This window comes from Numida meleagris, unplaced genomic scaffold (assembly GCF_002078875.1).
Source record: "Numida meleagris isolate 19003 breed g44 Domestic line unplaced genomic scaffold, NumMel1.0 unplaced_Scaffold244, whole genome shotgun sequence".
In the NCBI taxonomy this organism is placed as follows: Eukaryota; Metazoa; Chordata; class Aves; order Galliformes; family Numididae; genus Numida; species Numida meleagris.
Genome location: NW_018364243.1, coordinates 324,506 through 340,220, shown reverse-complemented (window position 1 = coordinate 340,220; position 15,715 = coordinate 324,506). Strand labels below are relative to the sequence as shown.

The 15,715-nt window shown below is 57.6% G+C and overlaps 1 protein-coding gene across 1 annotated transcript in view; it reads left to right on the top strand.

The window, feature by feature from the left end:
- The window catches only part of ATF7 (activating transcription factor 7), a 53,957-nt gene that overhangs the window by 1,592 nt on the left and 36,650 nt on the right, over positions 1–15,715 (top strand). The window lies entirely within an intron of this gene.

Sequence of the window (15,715 nt, the reverse complement as noted above, 5' to 3'; positions counted from 1 at the left end):
GAGCAGCTCCTGGTGGGGACAAGCTGAGAGCCCCAGGGCTGTGCACCTGGGGGAGAGAAGGGGAGGAGGGATCTGATCAGTGCTGATCAATATCTCCAACCCCTACAATTCTGTGATCCTGTGAAATGAGATCATCTGGTTCAGGTGTGTGACACGACAACGAGCACTCCTCGTCCTGCACAGCTCTCCCCGCTCTGCTCTGTGCTTCCCGCTCCTCGCCGCGTCCCATCGTTATCTTTCCTTGTGGAGTTATCGCTTCTCTCCCTGCTCAGGCCCCTTCTAACGACGGCGTTCCAATTTAACATGGAGGAGCACAACACGAAGGCGTTGCTAGCACTTCAGCAGGCTTCCCGATTTACTTTGCCTCGCTGCAGCGCTTGTTGAGTAGGGGCGTTTTTTTGGCCGGCAGCGCTGAAGTCTGAAGGGATTGTCTGGTTCTTTGCAAACTGCTTTAAAAATAGTTGTCGCTAAAACGCAGTCGTTTCTGGAGGGGAATTCAGCTGCAGTTCTGAACCATGGGCTTTGTTGGATGGTTTTTTTGGATTGGGATTTTCTCGGTGGAGACTAAGAATAACTTCACTGTTTAAAAGCGGAGAAGTCTGTGGGAGGTAGATTCAACAGCCAGATTTCAGAAAATGAATCAGTTAACGTCCTCGCTCCTTGCTCTTTGAAGTGAGAGATCACATTTACCTTTTCTGACACGAGTGGAGTAATTAGTGTCACCAAGCACCGTCGCTTTGTGGGCTGGGGAGTGCTGGAGTGCTTGTTTGCCTTTGGTGTTAGAACAACCAACCCCAAAAGCAGAAGGGTCTGCTGGTGGGAGCAGCTCAGCGCTGGAAATCACAGAACCATGGGATGGTTGGGTTGGAAGGGTCCTTCAAGATCACAGAGCCATGGGATGTTTGGGTTGCAAGGACCTCAAAGCCCCCTGCCCTGGGCTGCTCCCACCCCCATCACCCACCCAGGTTCTCACCCGTGGCCCTGAGCACCCCCAGGGATGGGGCACCCACGCTTCTCTGGGCAGCAGTGCAAAGAATTCCCACGTCTCAGCTGGATCTCCCCTCCTGGTGCTCTGCTGTCCGAGCAGCGCCTGCTGTTTCTGCCCCTCTCCCTGGAAGTCAAGAAGTGGGAGCCTGCGTGGCATCCAGCAGAGCTCACCGCTTTCAGAGCTTTTACAGTACAGCCACGAATCTCCTTAATTGTGTGCCAGTCCTTTGGTTGTGCCTAATTGGAGCATGCTAAACACTTCCTCTGCCTTTTGGCACTTGCCTGTCAACTAGCTAAAAATGATTCTGTCCACCTTCCTTACCGCTCAGCCCGGCTCCACGCCCAGTTATTTTAATCTTTCCCTGTAAATCAATCCCTCCAGCTGCTTAGCTCCGTTCTCCCGAATCCCTTCCACTTTGCCAGAATCCCCTGGTAGCTCTGAGCTGGACGTGGTTCCCCCGAGCTCTGGGGTCGGGGCTCTGCGCTGCATCCCAGGTTATGAAGAAGGAAAAGCATTACAGAAGCTTTTAAATAAGTCGAACCTTCCAATTGCTTTTTGTATTTCATTCCAATGTAACTTTCCCCTGCGCTGAGGGGTATTTCTGGCATTAATTTGTACTTATTCTTGCTCGAATTTCTCCTTTCTGAAGGTTCCTTGTTTTCCAGTCTTCTCCAGCGTTTCCCACCGTGTGTATTTGGTGCTCAGATTTTTTTCCCAGCGTGATTTATGGAGCTGGCGGGTGAAAACAAACTTCCTGTAGAGCCGTGCTCAGCGCTGCTGGTAGGTGCACGCCTTGGTGAGCTCTCGTTGCCCTTCTTCAGCGATTTGGTGGAGCTGTGGCCTGCCTGGTGAGCCTGGAAGAGCTGCAGCCCATGTGGCACAGCCAGAGCAGCCTAGGAGCGGGCAGGAATAAAGGGACGTGGCTCCAAGACTAAAACTTCTCATCGAGGTCTTCTGAGCCCCTGGGACCTCCACTGGGGGAGCAGGATGGCTCCGCAGGGCTGCGGGAAGGTCTGTGGACGAGGTGTGGGGCAGGCAGGAGGCTTCCTTCCCCTCTTCTGAAAGGGGGAAGTTTGAGCGCGGCGGTGTGAGCGCTGGGCTGGCTGCGGGGAGGAGAGCAGTGCCCTCTGCCCAGCGGGACACGCTGAGATCCGCCAGCATTGTGCATTGAGGCGGCCGAGAGCTGCTGGAGCCTTTTGTGGTGTGCACAGTGCTGGGGACAGCGGGGCCACATCCCGCCCGGCACGCGTGGGGCCGTCCTCGTGGTGCACGTAGTTTTGTACAGAACGCGTGAGCAGAGTTGCTCTTTGCTTGGGCATTGTTTTGGGTTCGTTTTCTGCTGCATCACGTGTGATGCTGCGTTGCGTTCTGTTGGGTTTTCTTTATGCTGCTGTCTTTCTTGGGGCCAGATTTCCAGACCTGCTCCTCCTCTAAGCATTCAGCACCCGAATACAACGCACGCACTCCGAGAGGGCTCTCCAGTGCTGGCAGAAAACCCGTCTTGCACCAGACCTTCGGGACTGTTGCTTCTTGCAACTTCCTTCCCCCCTGCGCTTCAGAGTAATTCTTTTTCTCATTTTCCATTCCAAGGAACTCGTAGCACGACGGGCAGGTGCAGAGCAGCAGAGCTGAGCGGAGGTGTGAGCGGGGCTGGGTGTCCCTGGGGAGCCAGAAGGCAGCACCCTTGGGTGGGGAGGAAACCGCACGCCGCGAGCACGAGGAAAGCACAGTGACAGCCTGCCTGCCTTCAGAGCACCCTGCAGGTTCTCATCCACCACACAACGCCCCATCTCATCATCCCCAGCTCGTGTCCCTTCGCAGTCCCCAGGAGATGGGTGTCCCCTCTGTGCCCGCAGCCCCGGGGGGTCCCAGCCCAGCCCCGGGGTGATGTTCTTTGCTCGGTCGCGTTCCCCTCTGCAGAGCTGGTGTTTTCCTCGTGTTTGGCTGCAATTAGTCTTGGCTGCTGGGAGCCTACCTTAATTGTTTCTCTGAAGCTCAGCTTTGTAGTCTTCCAGGAGGTTTCTTGCTGTTCTTTCCACCCCTTTGCCACACCTGGTTGGGCACGCGTGAGCACACACAGCCATACAGCAGCCTCTGTACAGCACGCGCTGCGTTGTGCCGCGTGCCAAAGCTTGACATTTGTTTTTAAAACATGATTAATTCAGTGCCTTAAACAGCTCCAACGCAGTGTGGTTTCACCAGGGCTAAGCCGAGCTTTCGTGCCGGCTAATTATCGAGCGGAACAAGTTTCTTGGATTGCAGCTCTTCCCTCCAAGCCTCGCACGCTCAGCTGGGAGGCCAGGCTGGCGGGGGTGAGCTCTCCTCCCTCCGTGCACGAGCAGGGGCTGCTGCCCCACACGGGGACCAGGGCAGAGCTGAGCTCCAGGACGCCGCCGCAGCCATTTCTTGCGCTTTCCCAACAGCAGCAACGCGCTCAGCTCGCAGGGATTGCCGGCAGAGCCAGCCCTGCAGCGGCCTGGAACGCTGCTCTGCTGTCCCACCCTCGCGCAGGAGACGCGGTGCCAGCTGCTTGGCGAGCAAACAAAGCGCCCGGGCCGTGCGGGGATTTCTGCGTGCACGCTCAGCCTCGCCTCTGAGCTCTCTTTGTGAGGCACAGCCACGAGCAGGCCCTGGAGGAGCAGCGCCACGAAGGTGTTTTCCCCCCCTCCTCAAGCTGCTTTGCTATGAAATGCTCGTTGTGCTTTCGGTTCTAAAGAGCGAAGCTGCGAAGTTCCCCGCTTCCCTGCCTTTGGGAACGTGCTGCCCTGCTGCTAGCGCGGCTCTTATGCAGCTTTCTCTTTTTTTTTTTTTTTTCCTTTTTTTTTTTTTCCTCCTCATAGAGTTGTTTTCAGCCCCAGCTGGCAGAGACCTTGCTCCGAATACCATTGTTACTATTAAAAATAATATTTAAAAAAAATCCGAAAGCAGCCTTTCGCAAACTCCAGCGTATTAAGGACTTGGCTGGAGGCGGACTTGGCAGTGCCGGGGAATAAGCTGAGTGTATTTATACCTGAGTAACTGCGCTGAGCCGTGTTATACCCTTTAACTGTTTCCAACGTGAGTAAACCAGGCTTAAAGCGCAGCACGGCGCTGTGCTTTCTGCCAAATGCTTTCGCTGGTGCTGAGTCGGCGGAGGCAGCGGGACCGAAGCTCTGCGGTGCAGAGCAGGTGGTGCCGCGGTGATTTAAAGGAGCGCGTGAAGCGGGGCCGGTTCGCAGAGGAGCTGCTGCTCGTGCCCCTGGCTGAAGATGCTGCAGATCCGTGGCAGTTCTGCACGTGAGGTCGGGCTGCTGCTGGCTGCGTGGCCGCGCGTTGCCATTGCACTGCAATTGTAACAACCCGTGGAGTTTCTTCCCCCTGCACCGTTCTCGTTGCAATGGAGCTGTGGGTGGGCTTGGCCATTCTCCCGTTGTCCCCACGGCAGCAATGTCCCCTTCTTATTGTGTGGTGGTGGAACGGGACTGGGTGAGGAGCAGAGGGAGACGAGGCCGGGGGCAGCGGGGGCCGGTCCCTGGGCCAGCTGTCGAGGCCCAGAAACGTGAGGGCAGAGGCAGCGAGCGTCCCGCAGCGCAGTGCAGGCTTACCGCCTGCCAACGGGGCCGAGCAAGTCGAGCCGCACGCTTTGCAGCACTGGGAGTCTCTGCTTCGTGCACCCTACCAGGAGTTTATGTAAGAGCGTTGCTCATCACCCGCAGCTGTGCCTGCACCGAGCAAAGCCGACGTGATGAGACGTGATCGCGGACGGAGCCCTGAGTGGGCGCGTTGTGATGGAGGTGCCGGGAGCTCTGCGCTGCCGCTCCTGCCTTCCCCTGGATGCTTTTCATCTCCCTGCCCTCTGCTGCCTTCCCTTTGCTCTTGGGACGCTCTCTGCCGTTGGCATGAGCCGCATTTCGGGCTCTGCTTCCATCCCCTGCGTGAGATTTTGATGGGTGTAAGCCGTACGTAGGAAGGGGTTGCTTTGTTTGCCGCTGAAACGCGGTCGCTCCTAGGGCAGAAAGCGGCTCTGGTGGAACAGCTCAGAGCAACGCGCCGGGTTTCCAGACGTGGCTCGTGTTTGGAATATTTCTTACTCCCCTCTGATTTTAGGGCTCGCGTATCAAATAACGGCGCCGTAAAGTGCGTGCGCCTTTGAATGCTGAATAAATAAAAATGCCCACATGCGGCGTAAATAATAACAGGTGGGACCAAATATTTTTCCTTTATGACCACGTGTGTGCACACAGCTCCGGGCCTTCCCCCCCCAGGTCCCGCCGGTGCCGTTCCCGTGGCTTTAATTCATGGACACGGGTTTATCCGTAGGCAGCGCTTCCAGGAGAGCCATGCAGCCCCGGCCCGGCTCTTCCCGTGGAGCTGTTCACACACAGTCACGGGGAGAACACGTTCCAGTTTCACTCGGGCTCCCAAGTCTCATTTTCGGGAGCTTTTTCCTCTCACTTTCATTGAAACGCGGGCTCTTTAGCGACTAAATAATTTCAGGAAATGGGTTTCAGTTTCCAGGTCACTTAGGCATTTCCTAGATAAAATAGTGTGTTCTCTAAGGCCTGTCGCAGCTCTGCGGTCGTTATCTCTGCTCGCTGAGAAGCAGTGGCTCTCTGAGGTTTTTCTCCCATTCTTAAACTTGAATTATTTCTCTCTCCTGTAGTAGATCTCTTGCAGCACGTTGTCCCTGCTGGGAAGGCACACGTACCCGAGGATGTATCACCGCTAACGAAGGAGCACGAGGCGACCCGAGGCTGCCGGGCGCTTTTTGGAGGATGCTTTTGGAGCGCTCCGTTTGCTGCAATCCTGAGCCTGCTGAGGGTGATGCCAAAACGAATCCCACCTGGCAATCTGCTCAGAGAGCCTTTGTCCGCAGGCTGCGAGGGTTCGTTTGGTTGTGGCACGAAGGAGGGAAGCAGACGGGGTGGCTGGAGGTTGTGGGGCTGGGGGGTTGCGCCGTGGTGCTTTGGCTCAGTGCCGGGTGCAGGTCTGCTCCCGCCTCGTGTCCCTCTGGGTTCACACTGAGGGTGTTTTGTTCCCTCTACCTCTGGGCTTAGCGGAGGAGCAGGGTCTGCCCTCGTCGCGGAGGCGGCGGTGCTGGGAGTTAAGTTGGTCTGACCTCCGGCTCAGGGACTTCTGTGCTGCTCCCCCTAAGCTGGAGATGTTGTGCTGCAGCCGGTGCGTGATGAGCCGTGCTTGAGCCTCGCTGCTGCTGAGGAGCTGCTCTGTGCGCCCACCAAATCACACCCAGGTGCCGAGGAGCCCTGCTCTGCCCGCTGCCGGGGTCCTTCGGCTCGGTGTCTCTTACCAGAAACGGGAAGGGGAAGCACGATTCTGGCTTTGTGAGTAATTGGACAATGATTTAGAAATGGTCTTTCTCCATCTTCTTGCCTGAGGAAGTTGCTGACTTGCTGGTTTATGTTGGATTTTGTCTCGTATTCATCAAAGGCTTCTAGACCCTTTGGACAGATGCCTTTTTGTATTAGGAATCTGATACTTGGCATTTAACTAGAGGAACCTTGCTCATGTTAAAGCTTGTTGTGCCAACGACGGCTGCTCTGGCGATGTTTGGCGAGGCTTAGTGAGGGAAGGCAGTCCTCCAAAGGCAGTTCCCGAGGGGTCTGTGCTGGGACAGGTCTTGTTCAACATCTTCATCAATGCCCTGGATGAAAGGAAAGGGTGCACCCCCAGGAATTCTGCTAAGATCCAGAGCTGGGAGGAGTGGCTGACCCAGCAGAGGGCCGTGCTGCCAGGAAGGCCAATGGTTCCCTGGGAGCAGTGCACAGAGCGTGGCCAGCAGGGCAGGGAGCTGCTCACACCTCTGCTCTGCACTGGGGAGGTCCCATCCAGAGCACTGGGCCCAGTGCTGGGCTCCCCAGTTCAAGGCAGACTGGGAACTGCTGGGAGAGCCCTGCGGGGCGTGCAGAGCTGGTGGGGGCCTGGAGCAGCTCCTGGTGGGGACAAGCTGAGAGCCCCAGGGCTGTGCACCTGGGGGAGAGAAGGGGAGGAGGGATCTGATCAGTGCTGATCAATATCTGAAGGATGGATGGGGTCAGGATGATGGAGCCAGCTCTGCTCGGTGGCACTCAGCAGCAGGACGAGGGGTAATGGGCACAAAATAAACCCCAGGAAGTTCTGTTTGAACGTGAGGCACAACTTGTTTGCTGTGAGGTGCCAGCGCCCTGGCACGAGCTGCCCAGAGAGGTGGGGGAGTCCCCTCCTCCAGAGAGGTCCGAACCCCCCCGTGCCCTGCCCTGTGTGCGTCCCCCCCTCAGCTGCGTGTGACCCCCAGCGTCCTCCCCTTTGTGCTGCCCGTGATGTGCAGACCACCCTGCAGCATGGATGGGACCTGGATGCACCACAGCCACGTGGGACCTCTCCAACACCTCTCCCACGTCGGAGGCCCGGCCAGATCTGATCTGGAGGTTGGCCAGGGCGAGGAGGATCTTGGACGAGCGGGCTCCCGTAATGGCTCTTATCCTGCCAGACCCCGGCGTGCAGGCGAGGTTAAGGAATCACACTTTTTGTTATGGTAACAGTAAACTTGTTACTGTTTAGAAGAGTTATAAACACTGTAAGTTGTGTGGCCGGGAGGACTGGTGGAAGCTGTGCTGGGGAAAGCATTCCGGCTGCCTGGGGCTCTCAGCCCGGGGGGTTTGTTGATCTTACTCCAAGGGAAAGCTTTTCTAGTCCCAGCCCGGTTGCCTTTGGCTGATGCGCTGCCTCGGGGCCCTGGTAATCCAGTGCTGGAGCTTCACGTCTCACAGGACGCCCACAATGCCTCCCCGTCCCATCACGTGCGTGTCCAGAGGAGGACAGTAGCTCTTGGTGGCGGCTGCTGCTGCTTCATGTGAGATTTGACCCTTTTCCCAGAGCACGTGGGAACGCTCTTCTTTGCAGCTGGGCTGTCGCTTTGCTCCTCCGTGTGCTGCCGGCTGCTTTGCAAGTCCCTTCCAGGCCGTGCCTGCTAGGAAAGGTCCTGCTCCTGCAAACGGCGGCTGCAGCTCCGGGGCTGCTGGGTGGCTCTTGCAGGCAAGAAGTGAGGATGTAGTTAGTGCTGTGTCAGTACTGCTCCTCACCAGCACCCCTGTTGTTTGGGGATGTCTTGTGGCCGTGCTCTGCAGGCTCGAGGCTCAGAGCTGCACGGAGGGACCCGCCTGGACTTTGCTTTCGCCGCGCGCCGTAGGTTAACTCGTAATGACTTGTTAAATACCGCATGTCTGTTGGAGATTTACCTCGTGATAGCTCCTTGCCAATATTCCAGTTTATACAGTTGGGTTTACTTTATCAAGCTTATAAAGTATCAGGGTGTTATGCCTCTAAAGCAGATTTTACGGCGTCGGCTTTTGGCGTTCTTTCCCAGCTGACAGTTGTAAGCTCGCCTGTAGCTTTTTGGTTACAAAGCAAACATTCTCACCCCTTCCCTCGCACCCCAGAATAACTCTGAAGTCAAAGCCTGGGACTCCCAGCAGCCTGCACGCTCCCGCTCCCCGTGGCCTCCTCCCTGCAGAGCTGGAAAGCTCTCAGTGCATCTCTGGGCCTGCAGGAGCTGGTGATGAGGAGGTGAACAGAGAGCTGGGAGGAATGAGCCGCTTCCCCGAGTCCCTGCGGACACTGGGCTGGGGCTGGGAGTCAGCAGCCGCTCCCAGTGGGTATCTGCAAGGACCTAAGGGCAGCTTGGGCAGCCGGGCCTCTGCCTCCCGTGTGGGGCTGACACCGACACCACGGCCGGGATGCTCAAGTGGCCGCTCTTGCTAAAAAGGAAAAACTGGTCCCCTTCGTTTCTATCGCACCTCAAGGTGGGTTTGGTGGGGGCCGTGCTCTGTGCCATCGCAGCAGCGCTGCGCCTTGATCCGGGGCAGCACCAAACCCAGCCGGGTGCACGGGGAAGGAGCCGGGTCCCCCTCTGTGCCTGCTTGGGGTGCAGCCGCTCTGTGGCTGCAAATCTCGGCTGCGTTCATCCTGATGGTCAGGAAACGCCAGGCAGAGAGCTGTTAATGGCCGCACTTAGGAAAAGAATAAGGAGCCTTTCCTGGAACAGTCTCAAAGCAACATGTTTCCTTCCTTGCATTTTAGTGGGAAATCTCTTACTATTTTTGAAAGCTTGGGGCAGTGCCTCACACTTCCTTCTTTTTAGGGTAGTGGCCGAGAAATGGCCATCGTGGTCTGCCTTTCCTTCCCTCGTGCTTATCAAGCAGCAGTTTGCTTTTTCATTGCAGCGAACCTTCCCCCTTCCAGTTCTTCCAGCTCCCAGTGGCAATTTCAGATTCTGCGCTGAGCCTGCCTGCGATCTTGTATATTCCTCTGTAGTAAGACGGATGCTACAGCACAGATCCTGTGCAGCCATCCATAATAATCTCGTTTATTGTGGTTTTATCTCTTCTTCCCAGTAGCTGTGTACTGCCTGTCCTTGGGGCTCGGTCTAGTGTCTTGAGCACCATTTGTGTTTGAATAGGCTTGTTTGTATCGCGGCTCTGCTTGTTAATGCTCTTGGCATGGCTCCCAGGTCTCAACAAAGTTACCCAAATTGATCTGGGATGGCCTTGTGACTCATTAGTCTGGGAGAATTAATCCCATGTAGCTCAGGCTCGTAAAAAACTTAACTCCTCTCTCCGTGCAGCCTTTTGCATTGGCTGGCGTGGGCAGCGCGGAGCCTGGGAGCCGCGTGGGGCCTGGGAGCCGCGTGGAGCCTGGGAGCTGCGCGGAGCCTGGGAGCCGCGTGGGGCCGCGTGTGCATCCCGCAGCGCTCCCCGTGGGCCCGGCTCCCCGCAGGAAGGCTCTGCTCCCTCCTGGTGAACGTGGGGGTCCTCCCGGCGCCGATCCCGCTTGGCTCTGCTCCCGCTGTCAGCTCGGCGTTGTCATTTCCTTACAAAACCCGTCACCCTCTCCGGGTCCTCCGCCGTTCCCGAAAACTCTTTGCCCGGTTTAGTGGGCCGGGGAGGAATGCAAGCAGGTTTTTCTCCGCTGCCCGTCGGTGGAAAGACGCCGTGCCTCCGGCTGCAGCCCGCTCGGGCTTGTTGCTGCACGCTGGGGCTGCTGGGCCGCGGGATTCCGTGCTCTGCTGGGAGCTGCGCGGTCGCTCTGGGGAGCGGAGCGGCTCGACCCGCGGCAGCCGGTTGCGTCCGAGGGCCGGGAGCGCAGCGGGGCCGGATCCTGACCACGTCCGTAGGTAACGCACACACGGGCAGGGCGCAGAGCTGATCCCACCCGCAGCCGTGTGCTGCTCTGCCTGAAGCCAAGCAGCCCTTTGTGTGAGCACTGCGTCCCTCGGCCGTGTCCCCAGTGCCCGTCTCCAGCGGTTCTCCTGCTCACAATGTGTTCTGCAGCTCACCCTTGCAACCCGGTGCGTGGTAGCATTGGGCACGCGTCGGCAGAGCGTGCCGTTTGCTTTTGTTTTCCGTTCCACTTTCAGCCTATTTTTAGGAGGTGGCTCTGCAGCTCTTTCGGTTTTGTTTCATAGTTGGTGCAAACCTCCAGCTTTAATTTTGTGGTCGTATTAATGTAAAGTTTATCCTTCTGATTTATGGGAATGAGCCATAAATGTGCTGGTGCTGGGAAACCAGCGGGTGCGTTCCTGCTGGGGAGGGGAGCCGTGCTACGGGGCCGTGCTGGCACATTTGCAGCAGAACAATTTCTGCATCCAGCCGAGCATTCACTGGGATTTGAAGTATTTCAGCTTGTTTTGCAAGACGCAGATGTCAGAGCGTTGGGCGCAGGCATTCCTGCAGTAACAATAGTCACATGCAAGCACAACAATAGAGCCTTATTTTTAGAGCGTTTTTCATGCCAGCCCTGGCCCCCAGCACTCAGCAGTTAGCAGCCAGGGATCTCTGCCCTCCGAAGATGGCAGGGGAAGGATTTTGGTGGGGCTCTGTGGCGGTGCAAGGGCAGCGTGCTCTGGTTGGGGTCCCGTGGTGAAGCAGGGGTGTGGGCTGTCTGTGGGGCCAGCTGGACGTGGGGCAACAGGAGCAGCACTGGGGGGGGCACGGGGGGCATCGGATCTTCTGGTCTCCAGGGCGTGGTTGCTCGTTACTTCTGCAAACCGTGACTTGCATCTGCAAACCTTGGCTTGAGGCCGCTTTCTCATCTCGGCTCCTTGTCAGCGATTGGCTGGGACGGGTCCGTAACAGCTTTACAAACCAAAACCCAGCTGCCTGTACCTGGATCGTGGCACGGATCAGGGCCCTTGTGGGCACTTGGTGGGACGTGGGATGTTTGCAGGGACGTGAGCTTGTGAACGCGTGCCCGTGGGGAGCAATACTGAAGAAGAGCAGTGGGACTGTGGCTGTTCCCGTGCTGCCAAACCCGCGTCCTGGGGCTCCAGCCCAATTCAGAAACCCTTTTGCACACATCTGAAAAGATGCAGAGCATCTCGGATGAAAGGACCCGTAAATGCCAGAAGTGCTTTTGAAAACCTGCATCCTGCTTTTTGTCTCTTTCTCCTAAACCGGTTCCAAATGGAAGTTTTTTTTGAAATGGGTTCCGTGAGGTGCCAGCACGCGTCCTGGGGGAAATCCTTTTCAGGAAGGCTGGTCTTTCATTGCTGCTGTTGATGCGTGTAGTACATCTAATTCGTTTTAAGGGAGCTAAAATATTGCCCCTAGGTGTCTGTCTAGACTAGGATAACGGGCTTGGTTTTGTTCTTAATGGGTTAGTTAACATGCTTTGGGACCACTTTGCTTTATGGACTGATTTACCAGGGGGAAAGCGGCATATGGGTTGGCTTTAATATCTGCAGGAAGAACGAAACTTTTTAAAAAACGGAAAATGTTGATCACTGAGGTAAGCAAAGGGAGCTGGTTCCCAGCCCAGCGCCCCAGCCCGGCCTTCGCCGCGGGCAGAGCGGATCACGGAGCTGGGCAGCAGGGGCAGGATCCAGCTCTCAGCCGGTGCCTGCAGCCTCGTCCCCCGCAGCTCCTGCGGGACCCAGGGGCCCGTTCACGTGGGTAAAGAGCGTGCTCTAAATTCAGCATCCTCCTGTCTGTGCGGGAGCCGAGCGTCGCTTCTGGCTCTGGGGAACTTTGCGTTCCATCGTGCTTCGATGCCAGGCAGCAGGGACTGGGATCCCTGCGCGGGTAGGGGGGAAGACGGGCAGCGGAGAAGTTGGGTGGTGATGGTGGGAAAGGCAGCGTTTTCCTATCAGATTGGGGAGTACTGAGTGCAGGAGCAGAGGGGAATGAGCCATGTGCTAAACCTGCACGAGGGGAAGGTGCCAGGCAGGACCCTGTCCTGCTGCCCACCCCGGCGTCTCGCCCATACTCGTTGTTTCCTGGCAGATTTGGCAGAGTCGTAGGGAAGGGCCACAGCAGAGCGGCCCTTTGGGGAGCACATGGAGCTGGGCGTCCCCAGGATGGCCGGGGGTGGCTGTGTGCCTCCAAATCTCAGCACCCTTTGTCAGCACGGAGCTGGTGGAGGCGTGCTGGGCTCTGCCGTGGCCTGGCACAGCTCTGGGGGGACCAGGACCTTGCCTCTCTGCTGCACCACTGAGGCACGGGGACACTGCGGTGTGACTTCTGCCCAGGGCAGAGCTCTTCACGTCCATCTGCATGCCTTCCCTTTGCAGGGGCTTCGTAGAGTCACTGTGGTCGGAAAAGACCGCTTCAGATCATCAGAGACCTCCTGCCAGGTTTGAGCTTGGAGACCCATAGGTCTCCTCGCGTGGTGGATTGCACGCAGAACCGATGCGGTGTCTGCACCACCGCCTTCACACTTCGACTCAGATTTTCCGAAGCCTCAAAGTAAAGTAGATTGTCTCCAGTTCTTTCTTCATCAGAGCAATACTCAGCTCCACAGCAACGTCTCGTAGTTCTCCGGAGCTCGGTGGAAGCCCTCTGCTGTCGGTGAGGCCTCGGGCTGCCCAGCGTGGACGTTTAAAGCGCGCTGCCTCGCAGCACATGGAGCAGAGTACTTGGTTTTATTGTGCCTCAGCTGGAACTCCATTACTTTCGCTTTTCAAAGCCCATGCAATCCCTCCCAGTGAAGGATCTGAATCGGCAGAAGCCTCGCGGGCGCTGCAGAAACGTGCAGTGTGCCCTTGTCCTGCCTGTGGAAGCGTCCTCTCGTGAGGCTGCAGTGGCTTTGCTGAGGAGCTGTGAGTTGCAGCTGGAGGTGGGAATGAGACGCGCTGCAGAGAGATGCGCTCTGGGGAGCCAAGCTCACGTTGACACGTTTTCCTGCACGCTGTGCATTGCATTGAGAGCGCTGCTGAGCACCAGCTCCGTCCTCTGCCAAAGCCACGGGTGCCGGTGAGCAGCCCAGCACTCTGGGGGCTGCTGCCATGGGGCTTCGGGTTTGCTCCTTGCAGGCAGCCCGTGGGTTCCTTGCATACTCGTTAGCAGGGTGAGAGATCCCGGGATCCAATCATCTGCTAATTCTGCCTGTTCTTAAGAATAGAATTTATTGAAGTGATTTATCCTGAGTAAATGCGATATAAATCTGAGCACATCTATGTGCATAGCAGCCGTGCTCCGTAGTGAGCGAGCGGCTGAGTCTGTAAAGCATGAGCCAGCCCCAGGACCTGCAGCTCTTGTCTCGTGTTGGTCCCTGTTTTGGGGCAGAGCTGGTGCTCTGCTCTGCTCTGCTTTGCTCTGCTCTGCTTTGCTCTGCTCTGCTTTGCTCTGCTTTTCCCCGCTCTGATCACTGAGGGCCATCGGAGCCCCCAGGAGCGATGGCTGATCCGTTTCTTTGGTTTCTCAGGGAGCTTTAATCCTCATTGGAAGCGTGGGCTTGGGGCTCTGCCAACCTCGTGCTGTTCACGTTGGGGTGGGACGGACGGACAGATCTCCAGCCGGCACCGCCTGCCCTGGGGGACGCAGCAGCTCCTTCCCCAGTAACTATGCCTCGTGCTGGGCAATGAGACTTGTTTGTGGATGAAATAAATACATCCCCAACCTCATCCCACACAACCTTATGCGTACAAGGGTGATTTAAGCAGCCTTGAAGCACTTCCAGCACCGAGCCGTGTGACAGCAGGGCGCGTTACAGCTCTTCTTGCCGCTCGGTGCCGCAGCTCTCACCGTGGGGCAGCGTCGCTGCGGGCTGCGGTGTGGGCTGGCCTGGAAGACTTTGGGTCTGGGGGTGTTTGGGTGCAGGCCCCGAGCCCTGGTGGCACAGGGTCCCCTTGCAGCCAGCGCTCCAGGAGCTGCTTCCAGGCTCTTAGGATGGCCGTGCTGCTATTTCCATCCAGCAATGCTTTTCAGACGTTAACCTCTGAGCCCCACAAGTGCAAACTTGCATCCCCGGTTTCGGAGGCAGGGAACCAACTTGTCAAAGCCTGCACAAATCATTGCCTAAATGCGGACCGGGGAGGCTGGAAATAATGACTTGCTTCTGCCTTCAGCGTGATGGACAACGCTGCCTGCAGCTCACGTGCCGAGTGCTGTGGGGTAGCTCTGGGCCTCCTATGGGCGAGGAGGACGGGCACCAAGTGAGGCTGGGAGGGGAAAAACGAGATCCAGGCTGCCCAGGGCAGCGGTTATCGGAGCTTTAGTTGGTCTGTGTCCTGGTGGCAGAGTTTTACCAGCCCCTGGATTGCAGGCGGTGAAGTAACTCCAGCACTGAGCTGGTGTGTGCTTCGTGTCCGAGCTGTTATCTTCTGTTCTTCCCTTCCAGAAGGAGCGGAGGCTGGGTGGCCCTGTGCTAGCACTGGTGAGGAAGGATTGTCTCTTGCCTCGCTCAGCCTTGCAGCGTTCTGCTCAGCTAACTGGAGGTTAGGTGCCGTTCTTCTGGACTTTGAGTGCAGGTGACACAAGATGCGTAAGCAGCTTCCTGCTTCCCTTCTCCTCGGAAGCTGTGGGTGCCACATCCCTGGAGGTGCTCGTGGCCATGGACGGGGCCCTGGGCACCCGATCTGGTGCCTGATGTTGTGATGGCAAGCAGCCCACGGCGGGGGCTTGGGGCTGGATGAGCTGTGAGATCCGTCCCGGCCCAGCCGTGCTACGGCTCCGTGGTTTGCAGCATCGGGGCCTTGATGTGAGCAGCGCTTCGGTGCCAGGGGAAGGTTCAACCTCTCCACCTCTCCCCGCTCGAGGCTGCAGTGCAGGCAAAGCTTCATCTCTGTGCCTCGTTGTCCTGTGCTGGGACGCAGGCTGCCCTTGGCTGGGATTTCATCCCCCCACAGAGTGCTGTCACCTCGCCGTGCCCCACTGCGCCCCTGGGGCTCCCGGGGGTGCTGGGATGCTCCTGCCCATCTTCTCTGTCACTCTTGTCCTATTCTGGGGGGTGTTCTGGCCGCTGCCCTGTTCCACTGGGGCTGTGGATCCTCTGTGGGTCTGTGTTTGTGTAGGCCCTGCCGTTCTGCTCCGTGAATCCAAGCGCAGCCCGGTGCTCTGGGTGTCCCCAATGGTTTTGGAGGGGGAAGAACTGGCAGCCGCTGTCCCACAGCTTTTGGTTGGTTTTCTCTTGTGCCACGGTGGGGGGGGTTGGAGGTTCCGCCTCTCGCAGCCCCGCGCTGCAGCCTCGCCTGGAAACTGCAGCAGAATCTCATTTCTCCTCCGTAAACAACATCGATTTTGAGCAAAAGGGAACCCTGTCCTGCACCCCGTGCGCCCACCCTGCGCTGCACAGCTGCATTCTCAGAGCACGTCCTCATAGGCAGCTCCTAAAAGTAGTGACCCCCACCCCCCCCCACCGGTGCTGCAGGTTTGCAGTGCAGAGTGCTGCCTGCAGGAGCTGTGTCCCCGGGAGTGCGTCCCGGCCGCGTTCTGCTTTGCTCCCTGCTTTGCTCCCTGCTTTGCTCCCTGCTTTGCT